We start from the raw sequence: 19,844 nt of genomic DNA, 5'->3' as shown, positions 1-19,844 counted from the left end.
TTACATTCTTTCCACCATTCCTTCCACAGTGTTCCCTGAGTCATGGAGGATATGATAAAGATGTTTTATTTACTTCTGAGTACATCACTTCTTTTCAACACTGAAGAGTTTTGAATCTTCCCAGTGTAAATTCCTTTACAATATGTAAAGGAAAGCTTCTCTCCCCAAAGGTTAGAACACCACTAATCTATGGGCATAAACATAAATATTAACAGAGTAATTTTATGGGCACACCATATACAACTGCCAAGCAAGAGTAGTAGCATCCCTCCAGGGTCTATGACCTCTCTAGCCATGGGATTTTTTTTTTCTTTTTCTCTTTGGTTTTCCGGGGTAGGGTCTCACTCTAGTTCAGGCTGACCTGAAATTCACTATGTAGTCTCAGGGTGGTCTCGAACTCTGCAATCCTCCTATCTCTGCCTCCCAAGTGCTGGGATTAAAGGTGTGTACCACTATGCCCAGCCTAGCCATAGGATTTTGATTATATTTCAGTTCCAGGAATGAATTCCACCTCATGGAGTAGGACTCAAATTCAATCAAAGAGCAATTGGTTTACCCCATAATAGTAATGCCACTTATTGCACCATTGAGCACATCTTGCCTGGCTGGACAGTTGTATAGCTCAGTTCATAGGGTCTACTATTGGTTAAGTTTGTTGGTGACTTTTCTCCGCTAACAGTCTACATAATACTTTCCGGTACCATGTCAGCTAGTCAGTAGGGAGGAAGCCTCTAGCTCAGTTTCAGCTTGATTTCTTAGTGTCCTGCAACCAAAGTATGTTTTGTTTTCAGCAATAGGGTCTGACCATCTAGTTCTGGGTAGTGGTAACCAATTTGGGGGGCATGTTGGGCTTCCCTGACCAAAAAAGTCACTGGGAAGCATCCCACCCTGGCACCAGAATTTTCATTTTGGGACCTGCCTTTTCTATATCTATTGAAATGAACATGTGATTTAAAAAAAAACATAATTTATTTATGTGCAAGAAGATAGAGTGTGGGAAGAGAGGGAAAGAATTTGTGTACCAGAACCTCTAGCCACTGCAAATGAATTCAGTATGCTTTCACCACTTTGTACGCTTGACTTGATGTTGGCACTGGAGAAGTAAACCTGGGCCATCAGGCTTTGAAAGCATGAGCCTATAACTGCTGAGCCTCTCTGCGACTCTGAACATGTGACTGCTTTTCCTTGATCCATTTATATTCTGTATTATATCTGTTGAGTTGAAAATATTGAACTATCCCTTCATCTCTCAAATAAAACCCACATGATCATGGTGAATGATCTTTTTGTTGTGTTCCTGTGTTGTGTATGTATTTTGTTGAGAAATTTTTGCACCTAAGCTCATGAAAGAAATGGTCTGTAATTTTCATTTTTCTTGTTGTATTTTTGTATCAGGGTAATAGTGGCTTCATAGAGGCAGTTTGTGGTGCTCCTTTTCCATTTTATGGACTTGTTTCAGAAGCAGTGATGTAAGTCCTTTGAAAATCACTTAAATTCATTGTTTTGGAGTTGAGAGACTTTTTACAACTGCTTCACTCTCTTTACTTGCTATAGATCTGCTTAAATGGTTTATCTATTCTTAATTTAGTTTGGTGGGTCATATTTATCCAGAAATTCATAAATTTCTTTCATATTTTTTCATTTTACTGGAATATATGTTTTTTAGTGGAATATGTTTTTAAGGTATGTCCTCAGATTTTCAGAATTTCACTGGGCCTCCCTTTTCATCTGCAATTTTATTAATTTCGGTTCCCTATCACTCTTTCTCAGTTAGTTTCCCTAAGGGATTATTGATCTTGTTTATCCTTTCAAAGAACCAATTCTTTATTTTATAGGTTTTTTGTTGTTGTTGTTTCTTATTTTATTAATTTCTGCCCTGATCTTCACTATTTCTTTCAGTCTACTGATTTTTGGTTTGGCATCCTTATTTTTTCCAAGATCCTATCATTTAACTATTTATGTGAGGTCTCTCTGATTGCTTGATATAGGTGCTTAGAGATATAAACTTCTCTTAGAGGACTGCCTTCATTGCATCCCATAGGTTTTTGTATGGTATGCCTTCAATATCATTTGATTCTAGGAACTTTTTATTTCCTTTCACATTTCTTCAATGACCCATTTATAGTTCAATAGTATATTGAATGCAAAGAATCAATGAAAGTGTTGGCTCTTTGAAAGGATAAACAAGATTAGTAAAATGTTAGCAAAACTAATAAAAATAAAGACCTAAATTATTAAAGAGAGGAAAAATGAACCCTTACAACAGAAAAAAATACAGAGCAGAGAGATACTCCCACTCACATAGCTATTCTGCAGTCAAATCAAGATTTTAATAAAGTTATTTAAATACCCTCCTTCAGGCTCTTATCTACTACTGTGCACCATTATATGCTCACGGACTTTCTTGAGGATGTCTGAAAAGCAATAAGTGGCAGGAATCAATAACACCGGAGAGACTCCAGAACTTGGACAAAGCTACCTTCAAACTCTAAGGCTGAGGTCAGCCTTCTAGATCTACTATGGAGCACTCAAGACTCTTAAGGATAAGTCTCAGGAGCTTGAAATTTTCTTGATACAGAATATTTTCTTGTCTAGTTGTCTCAAAATAAGTAACTCTTCTCATGCAAATAAGTCAATTTTTTTCATAGAATAAGGCAAGGGTTTTTTCCTCTGTAAAATATACCTACCTGGGACACAATACCCATGGGTTCTATACAAATAGATTAGCTAGCCACAGGCCAGAATTACCTGAGGGAACAAAGAATATGTAACTAAGAATCCAAAGGCTTAATTTCTTATCATTATTCCCTAAGCTATACAGTGTAACAATTATGAACATAACATTTACAGGTATTTTAATTACCTAAAGCTGATTTAAAGGATTCAAGAAAATGTATATTGCTTATATACAAATATAATGCCATTTTGTGGAAGATACTTAAGAATTTAAGGATTTTAGTATCTTTGGGAGTTCTAGCATCAATCTCCTTTGGATACTGAAGGATGACTGTTTAAATGATACTTCTCTAAATGATGTTTTCTGTTCTATATAAACTCCACATATAGCTCTCTACATTGTTTTAAAACTGCCAGAAGTTGGCATCTATAGAGATAAAAACCACTTCTCCTGAAAGAACTGTCTCCTGGAAGAGCTATACAATTTGAAAGGGTTATCTAAAAAATCCATCCCTGAATCTACCACCATTCAGAAACACCTGCTTTTTGTCCCCGTGAGTCTGAAACAGTAAGCCTCATACACATATTCTCTGCTTATTGCTATTTTATAGATGTTTTAAATATACATTTCCCTCTCAGTTTATTGTACAGGTGTGAGATACAACTTTTATATGAATTGACTTTGAAAGAAGAAAAAAGAACAGTGTCAAGCTACCAAGTTTTCCAGTACTACTTCATGTTTCTTTTTTTCAATTCTTCCTTTTCACTGAGAATTAAGTAAGATTACGTGTTGAAGATCATTTTTATAATTTGTGATTAATGAAAATCTCACTACATCTACTTTTTGTTATATTTTATTTATTTATAATAGAGAGGATGGATGTGTGTCAGGGCTTCTAGCCACTGCAAACAAACTCCAGTTGCATGTACCACCCTGTGCATCCAGCTTTATGTGGGTACTGGGGAATCAAACCTGGGTCCTTTGGCTTTGCCAGTAAGTACCTTAACTGCTAAGCCTTTTCTCCAGCCCTAAATCTACATTTTTTTAAAAAAAAATTATTTTTTTTTATTTAAAAGAAAGAAGCAGAGAGAGAGAGAGAGAGAATGGGCACATCAGGGCCTCTAGCCACTGCAAATGAACTCCAGACATATGTGCCACCTTGTGCATCTGGCTTACGTGGGTACTGGGAAAGTGAATCTGGGTCCTTAGGCTGAACAAGCAAGCATCTTAACCACTAAGCCATCTCTCCAGCCCTCTAAATCTATGTTTTAAGATAAAACAGTGAGAATATGATATACAGTCAACTGTGATTATCAGTTTGAAAAGAAATAAAAACATTAACCAATGTATTGGGTTAAATATAGTCAGGGTTGCTTCGAAGACTAATAGAAAAAAACTGGCATTTTATTTTAACCACATAATGGAAGTCCTAATGCTTCTACTATGCCTCCTCATGATTGATTTTAATATAAAAAGAAGGAAATAAAAAAAACTGTTTTAAGAAATTTTCATCATTGAAAATATAGATGAACCATAAGCACACTTTTATTCTTTCTCTATTCCCACTGCTCAGTTTAAATGTTGTAGCTTAGGTTGTAAACTATATTGATGTTTTGTGAAATACTGCAAACTTTTTCTATAACAATCTTAATATTTTACTTTTTATTCTCTTGTGAACACATTAACAGTAATCATTTAGAAATCTTATTTAACTGTGCTAGGAGTGTGTGTGTGTGTGTGTGTGTGTGTGCACGCGCATTTGGTGTGAGGAGTGCATGTGCACATAGAGACCAGAGGTTGAAGTGGGGGCTTTCTCACTTGCTTTCCACATTATTCTTTGAGTCTTCCACTGAACCTAGAGTGCATGGACTTAGCTATGCTAGTTAGCCATCAAGCCCCAGGGATTCCTTGTCTCTGCCTCTGCAGTGCTGGTATTACAAGCATGCACCACTGCACCAGACTTTTAGATGTGTCCTAGAAATCTTAACCCAGGTCCCATGCTTGTGTAGCAAGCATTACACTGAGCCATCTCTCCAGAGTCCATGTACTAGTTATTCTGAAATAATGACATTTCAAGGTCTTTGCTTCTATCTGTCTCTCTATGTGTGTATGTGTACATATATATGTATTTATACATTTTGTGTCAGAATTTATGTGTTGTGTCCTGAAACTTTTGGTGGTAAGACTATCTTGCTGTATTTTCTTTTATAAAATGTTGGTTAGAAATCAATTTCTTAAATGTTGTTCTCAAATATCTTAGGTGGTTCACTGTTTTCTAACTGTGAATTACAGTTTACATAGAGCTAGAGTTTTGTTCCATTGTAGGTGATACTTTTAACTCATGAAGAGCTTTTAAAAAATCTACACAGTTCAAAAGATATTCCAGGGTAATGTAAATACTTCACTTTATTTGTTAATCTTTCTTCAGGGCTTTCTTAGAAACAGAAGAATTACTCCTTTTTGTTCTCCTTGTTATGCAATTTGCCACAATTCTGTTCTCTTTCAAGTATTGCTAGAATGTAGGTTTATATCTTTTTTCCTATTACTCATTCCCAATTATTTTGCCTGAACTATGGGTGTTTAGCAAGGTTGATATATTAGGAATAGTTGACTCCCTGTAGTATAATTACCTGGTCACTGTTATTCTTGCTATTTCACATTGTTGTGTGTGTGTGTGTGTGTGTGTGTGTGTGTGTGTTTGAGCACAAAAATGCCTCAGTGCATGTGGAAGTCAGAGGACAATTCTAGGTATGGCCTCTTACCCCTGCAAATGAACTGCCAAACACAAGCAAATTGCAAACTTAACTAGCCCAGGAGCTATGAATACTCCTGGCTCCACCTTTCATTGTCATAGATATATTGAGATCACAAATGCCAGTTTGCTTCTGGCTTTACCTGGGTGCTGTGGAATCAAACCTGGGCTGGAAGGCTTTGTAAACAAGTGGCATTAGCCACTGAGCAATCTCCCCTGCCCAATTGCACATGGTTTCAATTTTTCATTAGCCTGCAAAGAATTAAGTTTCATCATGATATTTTTCAAACTTACTTTTGTTGTTTCATTTACCCCCACTGTCTTCTCCCTCCTCTTCCTTGCCTTCCTTGTGCCCTTCCCTCACCATAGCCTCCTTTCTGCTTTCAGGTCCCAGGCATCCTTATGCCCTCCCATTTCTCAAAGCTTCTTGCTCCCTCATGGTCATCTACCTAGTTGTATAGCCCATACCAACTCTCACACTCCTAAAGTACATATAGACAAACAGATATAACAAGTTAGGATACACAGATGAGAGGGACCATGAGATCTTTCTTTCAGGGAATGGTTATCCTCTTGGCATATCATTTTCACAACCCATGTATTTATTGAAATTTTTATAATACCATTTTTCTTCACAGCTGAATTAATTATATCATATATACGTATCATATTTCCAAAATCCAGTCATCCTTGATGGACATTTAGTCTTATTTCATTTCCCAGCTATTGTGAATAGAGCAGCAACAGACATGAATGTGCAAGTATTTCTGTCAGAGGATAGAAACTTTTGGTATATGCCCAAGAATAGTATAGCTGGGTCATATGATAGTTCAATTTTTAGCATTTTTGTTGTTTGGTTTTTTGAGGTAGGATCTCCGTCTAGCTCACAATGACCTGGAATTCACTATGTAGTCTCAGGGTGGCCTCAAACTCATGATGATCCTCCTATATCTGCTTCCCAAGTGCTGGGATTAAAGGTGTGTGCTACCACATCCAGTGCCAATTTTTAGCTTTTTGAAAAGCCTTCACGTTGGTTACCATAGTGGCTATACCATCTCTTGAGAACTATGTATTCATTTCATTAGCCCATTTATTGATTGGCTGTTTTGTTTTCTTGGTATGTAATTTTGCAGTTCTTTATATGTTCTAGATATCAACCCTGATCTGACATATAGCTGGATAAGATTTTGTCACTTACTGTAAGCTGTCTCTTCACTATGCTGATAGTTTCCTTTGCTATGTAGTAACCTTTTTAATTTCATATAGTCTCGTTAGTTGATTTTGAGGACTATTTACTGTGCTATTGGAGTCCTCAGAAAATTCTCACCTATATGTAGAACTTTCATTGTATTGACTATGTTTTCTTCTAGCATTTTCAGCATTCTGGTTTTATATTAAGGTCTTTGCTTGTATTGAGTCTTTATCTGGCTTTGGTATGAGAATTATACTCATAGTAAATTAAATATGGACAAGTTCCTTCCTCTTCAATTACTTGAAGTACCATGAGGGTTGGTGTTAATTATTCTTTAACTATTTAGTATAATAAATGATTTCAATAAAGTTGTAGGATGTAAAAATCAATCTTCAAAAATAATTTTTATGTATATATTAACAATGAAAACAGCTGAGGAATTAAGAAAATCCCACTTATAACAGCATCAAAAAGAATAAAATATTTTGAAATAGATATAATCAAGGATATAAAATTCCAAACACTCTAAACTAGAAATACTGATGAACAAATGAGAAAAAGTACAAATGAAAAGTTACTTTACACTCATGGAACAGAATTAGTATGATTAAAATGTCATCAAGGGCTGGAGAGATGGCTAGCTGGTTAAGGCATTTGCCTGTGAAGCCAAAGGATCCAGGTTCAATTCCTCAGGACCCATATAAGTCAGATGTACAAGGGGCACATATGTCTGGAGTTAGTTTGCAATGACTAGAGGCCCTGGCATGCCCATTCTCTCTATATATATCTTCTCTTCTCTTTTCTCTCTCTCTTCTCTCTCTCTCCTTGTAGATAAATAAAATTTTTTTTAAAAAATTTAAATGTCATCAATAGCCAAGTATGGTGGTGTACACCTTTAATCCTAGCACTTGGGAAGCAGAGGTAGGAGGATTGCCATGAGTTTGAGACCACCCTGAAATTACATAGTGAGTTCTAGATCAGCCTTGAAACCCCCCTCCAACAACAAGAACAAAAAAAATTCCTCACTATCCCAAGCAATCCACAAATTCAAGTTCTATCAAATTTCAACCATGTTTTTCAGAGCCACAGAAAAAAAATACAATCCTAAAATTTATCTGAAACTGAGCCATTATAGACCCCAAACAGCTAAAGCAACTTTGAGACAAACAACAAAGCTAGAGGTATTATTATAGTGCCTGATCTCAAATAATATTATGAATCTAGAGTAACTGAAATAGTGTGCTGCTGCCGTAAAAACTCCAAGGCCAATAGAACCAAATTGGAAGCACATAAATAAACTCACATTGGTGTGGTCAAATGATCTTTGACAAATGCATCGAGAATGCTCAATGTAGATAGAATAGTCTTTTCAATAGAAAGTACTGGAATCACATAGCTTTTAAAAGGAACCATGTCAGGAAAGCGTGTCCTAACATTAATGATGACAGTGATAGCTTTGTGAGGGAGTGGGTATGGTTGATAACACAAAATCCACAAGTAACAAAACCAAAAAAAGTAAAACTATAGCAAACAGAAAAGCTTCAATAGAAATTTATAAATCATATAGTTCCATAGATTAAAAAATTGGCATTGGAGGCTGGAGAGATGGCTTAGCAGTTAAGGCATTTGCCTGCAAAGCCAGAGGATCCGGTTCAACTCTCCGGGACCCACGTAAGCCAGATGCACAAGGGAGTGCATGCATCTGGAGTTCATTTGTAGTGGCTGGAGTCCCTGACGTCCCCATTCTCTCTCTCTCTCTCTCTCTCTCTCTCTCTCTCTCTCTCTCTCTCTCTCTCTCAAATAAATAAATAAATTTTATATAATATATATATGGTATATGATATATATAGATATATATATATATATATATATATAATCTTTTTAAGTGGCATTGGTCTCTTCAGGTTAAACTCCAGGTGTGTGAAGGGCAGCCTTCCTTTCTGGAGTTTCTAGAGAATCTACATCCTTGCTCACGGAGGACTTAGTAGGATTCGGGTCCTTTGACTAGAAAACTAAGGAATATGTTTAGTGTCTAGAAACCATTCACATGCTTAAGAAGGGCTTGCTTCCTCTTCAGAGCCATCAATAGCCAGTTAACTCTTTGTTAGCCTTCTTCCATGATATGAAGTTAGATATTTTGCCCCCAAATAAAGCTATTCTAATTTGAAATACCTAATTTATCTTCTTCTAGATGTCTTTTAAAAATTATTTCATTGGGGCTGGAGAGATGGCTTAGCGGTTAAGTGCTTGCCTGTGAAGCCTAAAAACCCTGGTTCAAGGCTCGATTTTCTAGGACCCACGTTAGCCAGATGCACAAGGGGACACACGAATCTGGAGTTCATTTGCAGTGGCTGGAAGTCCTGGAGCGCCCATTCTCTCTCTCTCTCTCTCTTTCTCTCTGTATCTGCCTCTTTCTGTCTTTGTCACTCTCAAATAAATAAATAAATAAAAATGTTTTTAAAAAGTAAAAAATATTTCATGTTATTTAGATTCTTACTTGCTCATACATAGCAGGTTAGATGATTATGTGCTTGAATAAATTAATTTCAGTAACATTATCATTCAATGACTAAACTTTTACTATGGTAGTCTTATTATTTCAATTTTTATAAACAAAAGGAATATTGACATTCTTATTTAACCACAGTTGAAATCTGTGTCTATTATAATAATTTTTCAGTGACCTTGTATTTTAAGATGGGAAAATGTGTTGCATGAAAAATAACTTTTCTATTGTGTTGCTTTATTTTTTGTCTTATTGCATTGGCTAATATTTCCAGTACATTGAATATTAGAGATAATACCAGACATCAGTGACTATTTTCCCAATTGTAATGGCTATATTTCTTATGTTTGTGTAGGAAAATGATTTCATTGCTCACTCTCTTACTGAGATTCCAATTTACAGTATTATATGTTCAGCATTATCAAATATTTTAGTGTGCAAATATACAAAAATATTTGTACTTTTCTTCATAATCCAGAGGTTGGTATACTCCATTCTTGTTTTTTTTTCTCACGGTTATATTAAAACACAAGCATACTCATCCAATTACGCACATATATCATGGAATGGCCACTTGTGTGCTCCAACTCCACTTCAATACTTGCAACAGAAACTAATTTTCCCATAAAGTCTAACATGGTCTTTTTTTTTTTTAAGGCAATCCCAAGAAACTGGCCTTTTCTATGTGAGAAAGAGAGAGAGAGAATTGGCACACCAGGGCCTGTGCCCACTACAATCAAACTCCACTGTGCCCCCTTGTGTGCACGTGTGGCCCTGTGTGCTTGTGTCATGTCGTGTGTCTCGCTTACGTGGGACCTGGAGAGATGAACGTGGGTCCTTAGGCTTTACTGGCAAGCACCTTAACCACTAAGCCATCTCTCCAGCCCTATCATGGACTTTCATGGAATGTTTTCCAGTCCCTGCTTTAACTTATTTACATACATCTTAGATCAATAAAATTAACATTGTAGGGCTGAAGAGATGGCTTAGCAGTTAAGGCACTTGCCTGTGAAGCCTAAGGATCCAAGTTTGATTCCTAGTGCCCACATAAACCAGATGCACATGGTGGCACGTGCATCTTGAGTTCATTTGCAATGTCTGGAGGCTCTGGTGTGCCCATTCTCTCTCTTTCCCTCTCTCTTCCTCTCTCTTCCTCAAAATAAATAAATAAATAAATTTCAACATTGTAGTACTCCAATGTAAGCCCTACATTATTTTGTCAATTCTTTGACTACATTTGCTGCATTTATTTGGTAACATTTTCCTTTAAGGTGTTTGTTTCATTTTTGAGGTATTTCTTTTTTGATATACTCTCATGTAGCCCAGCCTGTCCTCACGTTCACTATGTAGCCACGGATGGTATTAAACTCCTGAATCTCCTACCTCTAGCTCCTAAGCTGTAGGGCTACTACATGTGCGACTATACCCATCTGAGGTTGTGGTTGTTTACAGTGCTGGGAGGGGCGGTACACTCGGGTCTTGTGCATGCTAAGCAAGTACTCTATGACTGAGCCACATCCCACTCCTTTTACACCAGAAGGAGATTACTTTAAGTTTTTGGTGCTATTATCTAGCCTATTTTGGAACTAGTATTATATTAGTTTAAAAAAAAAAAAAAGGTGTGGAGGCTTCCATATGTACTAATCAGGTTGCCATATCAAAATACCAAAGACTGAGTGGCTTAAAAATTAAATTTATTTCTCGCAGTTCTGGAGGACGGAAATCCAGGTCAAGATAGAAGCTAGCTCGGCTTTTCATGAGGGCTTTCTTCCTGATTGCACGCAGTTGCCTTCTCACCGCATCCTCACGTGCTACAGAGAGATCAAAGAGGGGAGAAGGGAGGGAGAAAGGGCAGTCTGACATCTTTTACTATAGAGCTAATAGTCCTGTTGGATTAAGTTCTCATCCTCAAGACTTCATTTAACCTTTATTACCTCTCAAAGACCAAATATAAAAATACAGTTTCATCAGTGACTAGTGTTTCAGCATGTAAGTTTTGAAAGGGCATAGTTAATTCCATAGCATGATCTTCATATGTGTCCAAAAACATATTGAGTGGGGTTATAGACTCTCCAACATATTTTCTCCCTCTTTCTTTGTAAGGTGTAGTATTTTGTGTGCTTTTAAATATACTTTTTTGCATACACTGAGAAATAAAAGAGAGACAGAGAGAAAGAATGAGCATACCAGGGCCTCTAGCCACTGCAAACAAACTCCAAATGTATGTGCCATTGTACATCTGGCTTTTCATGGGTACTGGGAAATTGAACCCAACTCCTTAGGGTTTGCAGGCAAGCACCTGAACCACTGAATCATCTTTTCAGTGCTTTGTGTGCTTTTCATCATACTTTGTGACTGTGGTAATCTTGAATGAATTACACTATCTGAATTTTCTGTAATTATCCTAGATTTGTAAGTAAATATGAATTTGTAAGGCACTTTTTCATAATTTAAAAATCTTTCCATGCATGGCTATTAACTATTTCTTATTCTAAAATTGTCTTCATTTTTGAAAATTCAAACTTGCTTCTTTCCTGTAGCTCTCATAGTTTCTCCTCAAATCTTTTGTATCCTAATTGATATCTTCTTTAATCATAATTCTTTCAAACTTCCTGTCAGTTGTTTTATTGTTCTTTTCATATTGCTTAACTGACTATTTATTTGATGTGGTTTTCTGCTTCTTGGTGGAACCATTGAAGTCTAAAATTCTTTTTCTTTTGCAGTTTTTATCCCTACACAGTTTATACACACATATCAAGTCATTGCCTTCACCATTGAAGTGACTGGTCTTCTCTTGCTCTCCTATAAAGTATGACTCCAATTAAACAACCACTGCAAGGTTTAGCTTCTTATTACTTAAACTTACCCTGTGTTGCACTTCCTGGTGCTGCTACCAACCACTGGGATTTTACAGCAGGTGAGCATCTCTATTGACAGATAGTGTTCTTATCCCTCTTTGTGTTAAGATTCAAAGGGTAGGTCTATGCAGGCCACCAAGATAGGGATTCTTCTCACCCTCTATTCCAAGCACAATCTTAGGATAATGACCAATAGCTGGACAGTTGGCAGCTACTTAATCTTTAGGCTCTGTATGTCACTGAATTATTTGATGAAACAATTCTGTTAGACATTTGGGCACACAGACTTTACATATCCCACCTATGACATCAATCACTTCATTATATTCAACCCAGCAGCTCCCCAACTTATCCCAGTGTGGCATCACATGAGTTACTAAACTTTTGATTACTGCCAGAAAGAATCTGATTCATGCTGTGGATTTCTTATTGTATTATTATCCTAAAATATAGGCAATTTCAGCAGGAACTGAGAATGGATTATACACATCTTGATTTTGGAAAAACCTTCTCTATTCAAATTTTATCATGCTCTAAGCCTCTATATCTTTCTTGTCATAAAAAATATTAGACAATTCCCATGCCATTACCTCCCTGTTTTTCTCCTTTTCATTAGAGTTTGATCTTTTCTTGAAAATAAAGTTTACCACTCAAATTTTCCACAGAATTAAGGTATAAGTGGGAGGTAAAAACTGTATTAAGTTCACAGTGTGTATACATACCAAATACATTGTATACAATATTTTGATATGTTTACTCACCATGAACTAGTAACTACTGTCAAGTAAATCTACATAGCCATTGCCTCACACAGTCAGTCTTTTCTCCTCTTCTGTTTCTTCAGTGAGAAAAATTATAAAATCTACTCTTTCCCAATTACCAGAACTTCATGCACTTATAAGTAATCATGATCAGTATACTATATTTTGTCTCCAGAACTTACTCCTACTATAACTGTTTGTACATCTAACCAGCATTTCTCATGTCCTACATTCTCCAACCCTTGAAAACTACTATTAGACTCTATTTCTATGAATCTAGCTTGTTCAGAGAATACAAACATGAACCCATAAAGTGTCAGTCTTTTCATGTCTGGTTTATTTCCTTTAGCCTAATGTCCTACAAACTCATCCTTACTTCCATAGACACCAAGCTTTCCTCCTCTTTGTTTGTTTGGGGTTTTTTTGTTGTTGTTTGTTTGTTTGTTTCGAAGTAGGGTCTTGTTCTCAGGCTTTTCTCCTCTTTTAAGGCTGAATTTGCATTAGTATATGTATCTGTGTCTCATATTTTCCTTATCCATCCATCTATTTATACACAATATACACCAGTTATTTTCATGCCTTGATTGTTATGAGAAATGCTTTAATGAACATAGAAATGAAAATATCTCGTCAATATATGGCTTCTAACTACTCCAGAAATATCCTCAAAAATGCATCCACTGAGTTGCATAGTAGTTCTACTTTTATTTTTTAACTTTTTTTTTTGTTGTTTATTTATTTATTTGAGAGCGACAGACACAGAGAGAAAGACAGATAGAGGGAGAGAGAGAGAATGGGCGCGCCAGGGCTTCCAGCCTCTGCAAACAAACTCCAGACGCGTGCGCCCCCTTGTGCATCTGGCTAACGTGGGACCTGGGGAACCGAGCCTCGAACCGGGGTCCTTAGGCTTCACAGGCGAGCGCTTAACCGCTAAGCCATCTCTCCAGCCCTTATTTTTTAACTTTTATCTTTTTATTATTTTTATTCTATCAGTGATTTGGTATTGATGAATTCTGTGTGATATGTCCATATGTATATACACACATATACCAGTAAAAGTCCAAACACTCTTTAGAAATCACATACACACCTACCTTTCCCAATTTCTAGTAATCATTATTCTACATTGAGGTTGATTATGCTTTTAGCTTCCCCTCAGTATAGACAATATACAGTGCTTGGCTCTTCTCATGTTTATTTCACTTAACACCATGGCCTTCAGTTTCATCCATTTTGCTACACATAACAGGATTTTATTTTGAGTAGTTCAGTGATACTCTAGTTTATGTATATATATATATTTTTGTATATCTATTCATTAGGAAATGTACTTAGGCTAATTCTGTACTGCAGCTATCTTGAATACCGCCACAGTAAAAATAGGCTATATTTCTGTAGTATGATGATTTCATTGCCTTTAGATATATATTCAAAAGTGGGACTGCTGGACCACATTGTAGACCTATTTTTAAGTTTTTAAAGGAACCTCCATATTGTTTCCCATAGTATTTGTAGAAGCATATATGCCTACTCACAGTGCATAGAAATTCCTTTAGGCTAGAAAGATGGCTCAGAGGTTAAAGGCACTTGCTTGCAAAGCCCCAAAGCTCAAGTTCAATTCCATAGTACCTGCATAAAGGTAGATGCACAAAATGTTGCATGTATCTGGAGTTCATAGTAGTGGCAAGAGGTCCTGGTGTGCCTGTTTCCACCCCACCTCTCCTTTTCTCTTATTCTCTTTCCCTTTGCAAATAAATAAATATTTTTAAAAATTATTTTTAATAAGAATTCCTGGGGCTGGAGAGATTGCTTAGTGGTTAAGGCCATTTGCCTGCAAAGCCTAAGAACCCAGGTTCGATTTCCCCAGTACCCATGTAAGACACTTGCACCAGGTGGCGCATGCATCTGGAGTTCATTTGCAGTGGCTAGAGGCTCTGGCACACCCATTCTTCCCCCAATCTAATAAATAAATATGTTGGGCCTTGAGACGCCCAGGCGTGAGGCCTAGTGGAACTTCCTGAGCCTAGCTAAAGTTCGGCGACCTGTCTCTGGCCAGCTAGGACTCAGCAAGATCCCTAATGGCTTCTTGCCTGCTACTTCCGTGCAGGAGTTGGAATTATCATTTCAATAGTCACAGTTTACTATTGGCCCTTATCTCTTCCCCCATCCTAAAATCCCCGCCTTCCTCCCCAACATTACATAGGCAACTGCTTGTAACAATAAAGCAAGTTCCTGTGAGTCCCTGCTTCCACAAGACTCCTGACTCAGTGTGGTTTTTCTCTGGTGAGTAGGAGAGGTTCTGAGTCGATCGATGCTCATTTCCCCTTCTCCTCAACTCCGTGGGAGGAACCAGCGGGCCTGGCCCCTCCTCAGCACTACCTACCCGCCAGGGAGGAGCCTGGCCTAAATAAATAAATATCTCTAAAAAGAATTATTTCAGTCCACATGCTTGCCATCATTTGATATTTTTGAATCATAGCCATTCTAACTAGGATAGGGTACCATCTCAATGAAACTTGGGTTTGCATTTCCTTGATGGGTACTGAGATTAGACATTGTCTCAAGTATTTGTTGTTCATTTGCATTACTTCGTTTGAGAAATATTTACTCAGATGATTTAACCATTCTTACTCCTTAAATTTTGAGTTCCTTACATATTCTGGACATTAACATCTGTCATATAAATAATTGGCAGGTATTTTCTCACATTCATGTGTTCTCTTCACCTTGTTGTTTGCTATGCAAAAGCTGCTCAGATTGAAATAACCCAGTATGTGACAATTTTCACACGAGTTTTCTGTGTATTTGGCACTCTATCCATAAAATCGTTGCTCATGCCGGTGCCAACAAGGGTATGCCCAGTGTGTTCATGCAGTGGCTTCACAGGTCCTATTCTTCACCTTAGCTTCAGTTGATTTTTTTGTGCGGTGTGTGAAAGGCATGAATTACTATTTTTTACATGTCAATATCTGTATATAACCAGTTTGCATCATTTATTGAAAGGTTGTTCCTTCACCAGTGTATGTTTTCAATGCCTTTGTGGAATACCAGTTGGCTGTAGATATTTTTGCCCAATTCTGGGATCTCTATTCTGACCCATTGTTCTGTGTGTCAGTTGTTTTGTTTTGTGTGTGTACAGTACGTGGTGTATGTGCTGTGGTGTACGTATAGAATATGCACTGTGCAGACAGCTGTTTGCACCTTGTGCACATCCATGTGCAAACTAGATTGGTATCCTCTTTTCCATCATCTTCCTGTTGCCTTGAGGAGGCTATTTATTCTAGGGAGCAAGCCCCAGCGATGCTCTGGCTCCACCTCCTCCTCACTACACAGGACTGGGGTTACAGACACGTGTGTCATATCCAGGGTACTACTGCCTGTCTTGGTCCCTCTTGGGCCCTCGTGCTTCTGCAGCAAGTGATCTTAAAGTGAGCCTTCTCCTCAATACCTGTATCAGTTTGTATGCCAGCACCACATGGATTTAGGTACTAGGCTCTGTAGTTTGTCTTTTAGTCAGATATGTGATACCTCTAGTTTTTCTAGTTCTGGGAAGGATGCCATTGGTATTTTGATGGGGCTCATTGGATCTGAAAATGAGGTGGGGTAACATAAACATTTTAATAATGTTGATTCTCCAAATCCATGAACAGTGGAGGTTTTACTCTCTATTTGTTATCTGATCACTTCTTTTCATTTCCTTCTGCTAATCTTGAGTTTGGTTTGCTCTTGCTTTTCTAGGTCTTAAAGAAACATCTCTGGTCATTTGCAATCTTTTTTTTGTTGTTATTTGTTTTATGTAGGAACTTATTATTGTAAACTTCATGCTTCATTCTGCTTCACTTCATAAAATGAGGGTTTGTGTGTGTGTGTGTTTGTGTGTATGCCCATTTATATATTTCTCTTCTAATTTCTTGGAGGACCCTTTTTTCATTGAAATATGAGCTGTTCATGTCCATGTATTTGTATAATTTCTTGAGTGTATGTGTAACATGTATGTATAGCATGTGAATATTTGTGTATAGATGTGAGCAGCCTGTGGGCATGCATGTGGAGAACAGAGGAGAACAACTTGTATCTTCTTCTATTATTTTTCTATGTTGTTTCCATGAGAGGATAACTTTCACTAAAATTGGAGCTGTTGTATTTAGGTCAAACTGGCTGACCAGTGAACCCCAGTGATTTTTCTATCCCTTCCTCTGTCAGGACTTGGTTTATGGACATGCATGGCCATGCCAAACTTTTTACTTGGGTGCTGGAAAATGAGCTCAAGTCCTAATTCTTGCATAGCAAGCACTCTAAACCAATGATCCATCTCTCCAAAGTATTTGTATAGTTCCTAAAAATTTTTTTCTTGAACCCCTGGTTTTTCCCATTATGATAAAAAGTATAGTATATGATTTCAACTTTTTAATTTGAGACATTTACATCTAAATAATTCCCTCATCATATAGGTTCTCCTGAATCATACTTTAGTATGATGTGTTTTAATTTTAATTTATCTCTAAGTATTTTCTAATTTATTTCTTCTTTTTTTAATTTATTTATTTATTTATTTATTTATTTATTTGAGAGCGACAGACACAGAGAGAAAAACAGATAGAGGGAGAGAGAGAGAATGGGCACGCCAGGGCTTCCAGCCTCTGCAAACGAACTCCAGACACGTGCGCCCCCTTGTGCATCTGGCTAACGTGGGACCTGGGGAACCAAGCCTTGAACCGGGGTCCTTAGGCTTCACAGGCAAGCGCTTAACCACTAAGCCATCTCTCCAGCCCCTTATTTCTTCTTTGACCCATTGGTTGTGACCTATATTTTTTCATCATGCCCTTAATATGTTAAAGGAATTCTTTGCAATAACTACCTTTTTATAGTGAGTTTTTATAATGAATGAGCATTGAATTTGTGAAATTAATGGACATTGGGTTGGGTTCAGAAATATTTCTGCATATATTTAAATCATTTCTCCTTTATTCTGCTTTTATGGTAATTTAATTGATTTTCAAATTTTAAACCAACCATGAGTTTCTGAGACAAATACCACTTGACTGTAATACATTGTATATGTACATACATATATATATATTTTTTTTAATTTTCATTGCATAATTTTTGTGTATTTTACCTTAAGGGATATTCAACTCTAGGCTTCTTTCTTTTAATATCTTTGCCTGCTTTGGCATTAGGTCAATGATGGGCTGAACAAGTTCAGAAGTATTCTTCATTTATTTTCTAATGGAGTCTATGTAGGGTTGGTATTATTTCTTCACTAATCACTTTATAACTCTAAAAACTGAAGCTACCTGGGGGTGAAGTATCTGTATAGAAATTCATATATAGAGAGACAATTATTCTGAGTGTGTGTGTGTGTGTGTGTGTGTGTGTGTGTGTGTGTGTGTGTTTATAAAGTTAGCTTTGAAAGTTTGTATCTTTCAAAGTTGTTTGTAGAAACTTTGTATGGACAAAGCTTCTGCTGGTATCATTCCTCTCCCTCCTGCCCCCATTCCACTGAAGACCCTCCTTAGTAGGTTACTGGTATTCACCATGGGATTATAGGCTATGGGTTGTGAGAGTCTTTCAAGGTTGTGTCCATCTCTTCTATGTTATCAAACTTATTAAAATAAATTATTGCATCATCACTTCATCATTCCTTTAAAAATTTAGGATTCCAGGCTAGAGAGATGGTTAAGCAGTTAAGGCACTTGCCTGCAAAGCCTAAGTACCCAGTTTGATTCTCCAGGTCCTACATCAGCCAGATGCACAAGGTGGCACATGTGTCTGGAATTTGTTTGTAGTGGCTAGAGGCCCTGGTGCACTCATTCTTTCTCTCTCTCTTTCTCTCTCCTTCTCTCTCTCATTCAGACCCTCTCTCTGTCTCTAGTGAATAAATAAAATTATTTTGAAAAATATTTAGGGTTCCATAGCATTATGAATAATTCATGACTTCTCTCTTCAGGTTCAGTTTCACCAAATAGGTGCCAGGACAATGTGCACAAACTCCTGTCAGAAAACCATATTTCCTTGAGCCACTCTCTGAGAGCCTTTCAGATTGAATGGTTACTTGAAAAGATCTGCTAGTAATATTAGCCTGTAGTTTCATTCTCTGCTAAATTCTCAGCCTTTTAAGATTGCCTTCCCATTTTTGTTTGCTATTTCTTACCACACATTCTATCTGTGCTTACTTACTTAATACTTATTGAGCGATTTTAACATTCTTCCTGACAATGTTTCTATAAGATAGCTAGTCTTCCTTTACCAGAAACTAGAGGCCTTCATAGTCTTCCCTCTTGGAAGGACCATTATCTCCAGGACATCTATGAACTTTCTCATGCTCCCCTAGAACCTTGATTATTGTGCTAGTTTCAAGACCCTTAGCCTTAGCCTGTGGTTGTTGATTGCAGTGTCTCCCATAAACTTATAAAAATAAGTGAAATGAACATGACAAGAAGTACTGTGGAACTCTGCTGTGTAGACATGATAAGACTATTGTAATCATGAACTCACACCATATGTAGTTAACTGTACAAGGCCTAAATATGATGAGGGCTAACATTCTGTTATGGATGAGAGACATTTGAGAAGCTACTTCCTGTCCTAATGAGCTAATGACAGTTAAAGACTGCAGGAGAAGGGGGAGTCATTTTCATCTGTGGGGCAGCCACTGGTGAGTTATGAGGAGAAGAAGCAGCACAGTGAAACTGTAGAGATAGGGAGAGTAATGTTGGGTACATATAATCAAAATAATATATATGCATAAACATATCAATGAGCACACACACAAAATACTGCTTCTCACTACAAACAGAATAAAGTTCAGAGTTCTTATCTTGAAAATTTTAATTTAATGACCCTCAGTAAAATAGGGACAGGGGAGAGTGGACAAAAGTGAATAATGTGATGGGAACATAACTGTTGCAGTCAGGTTCACATTGCTGGCAGAAATCACCTGACCAAGAGCAACTTGTGGGGGGAAAATGGTTTGTTTTGGCTTACAGACTCAAGGGGAAGCTCCATAATGGCAGGGGAAAATGATGGCATGAGCAGAGGATGGGCATCACCCCCTGGCCAACATAAGGTAGACAATAACAACAGGAAAGTGTGACA

Source organism: Jaculus jaculus, chromosome 16, assembly GCF_020740685.1.
Source record: "Jaculus jaculus isolate mJacJac1 chromosome 16, mJacJac1.mat.Y.cur, whole genome shotgun sequence".
NCBI lineage: Eukaryota > Metazoa > Chordata > Mammalia > Rodentia > Dipodidae > Jaculus > Jaculus jaculus.
This window is presented reverse-complemented; position numbering follows the sequence as displayed.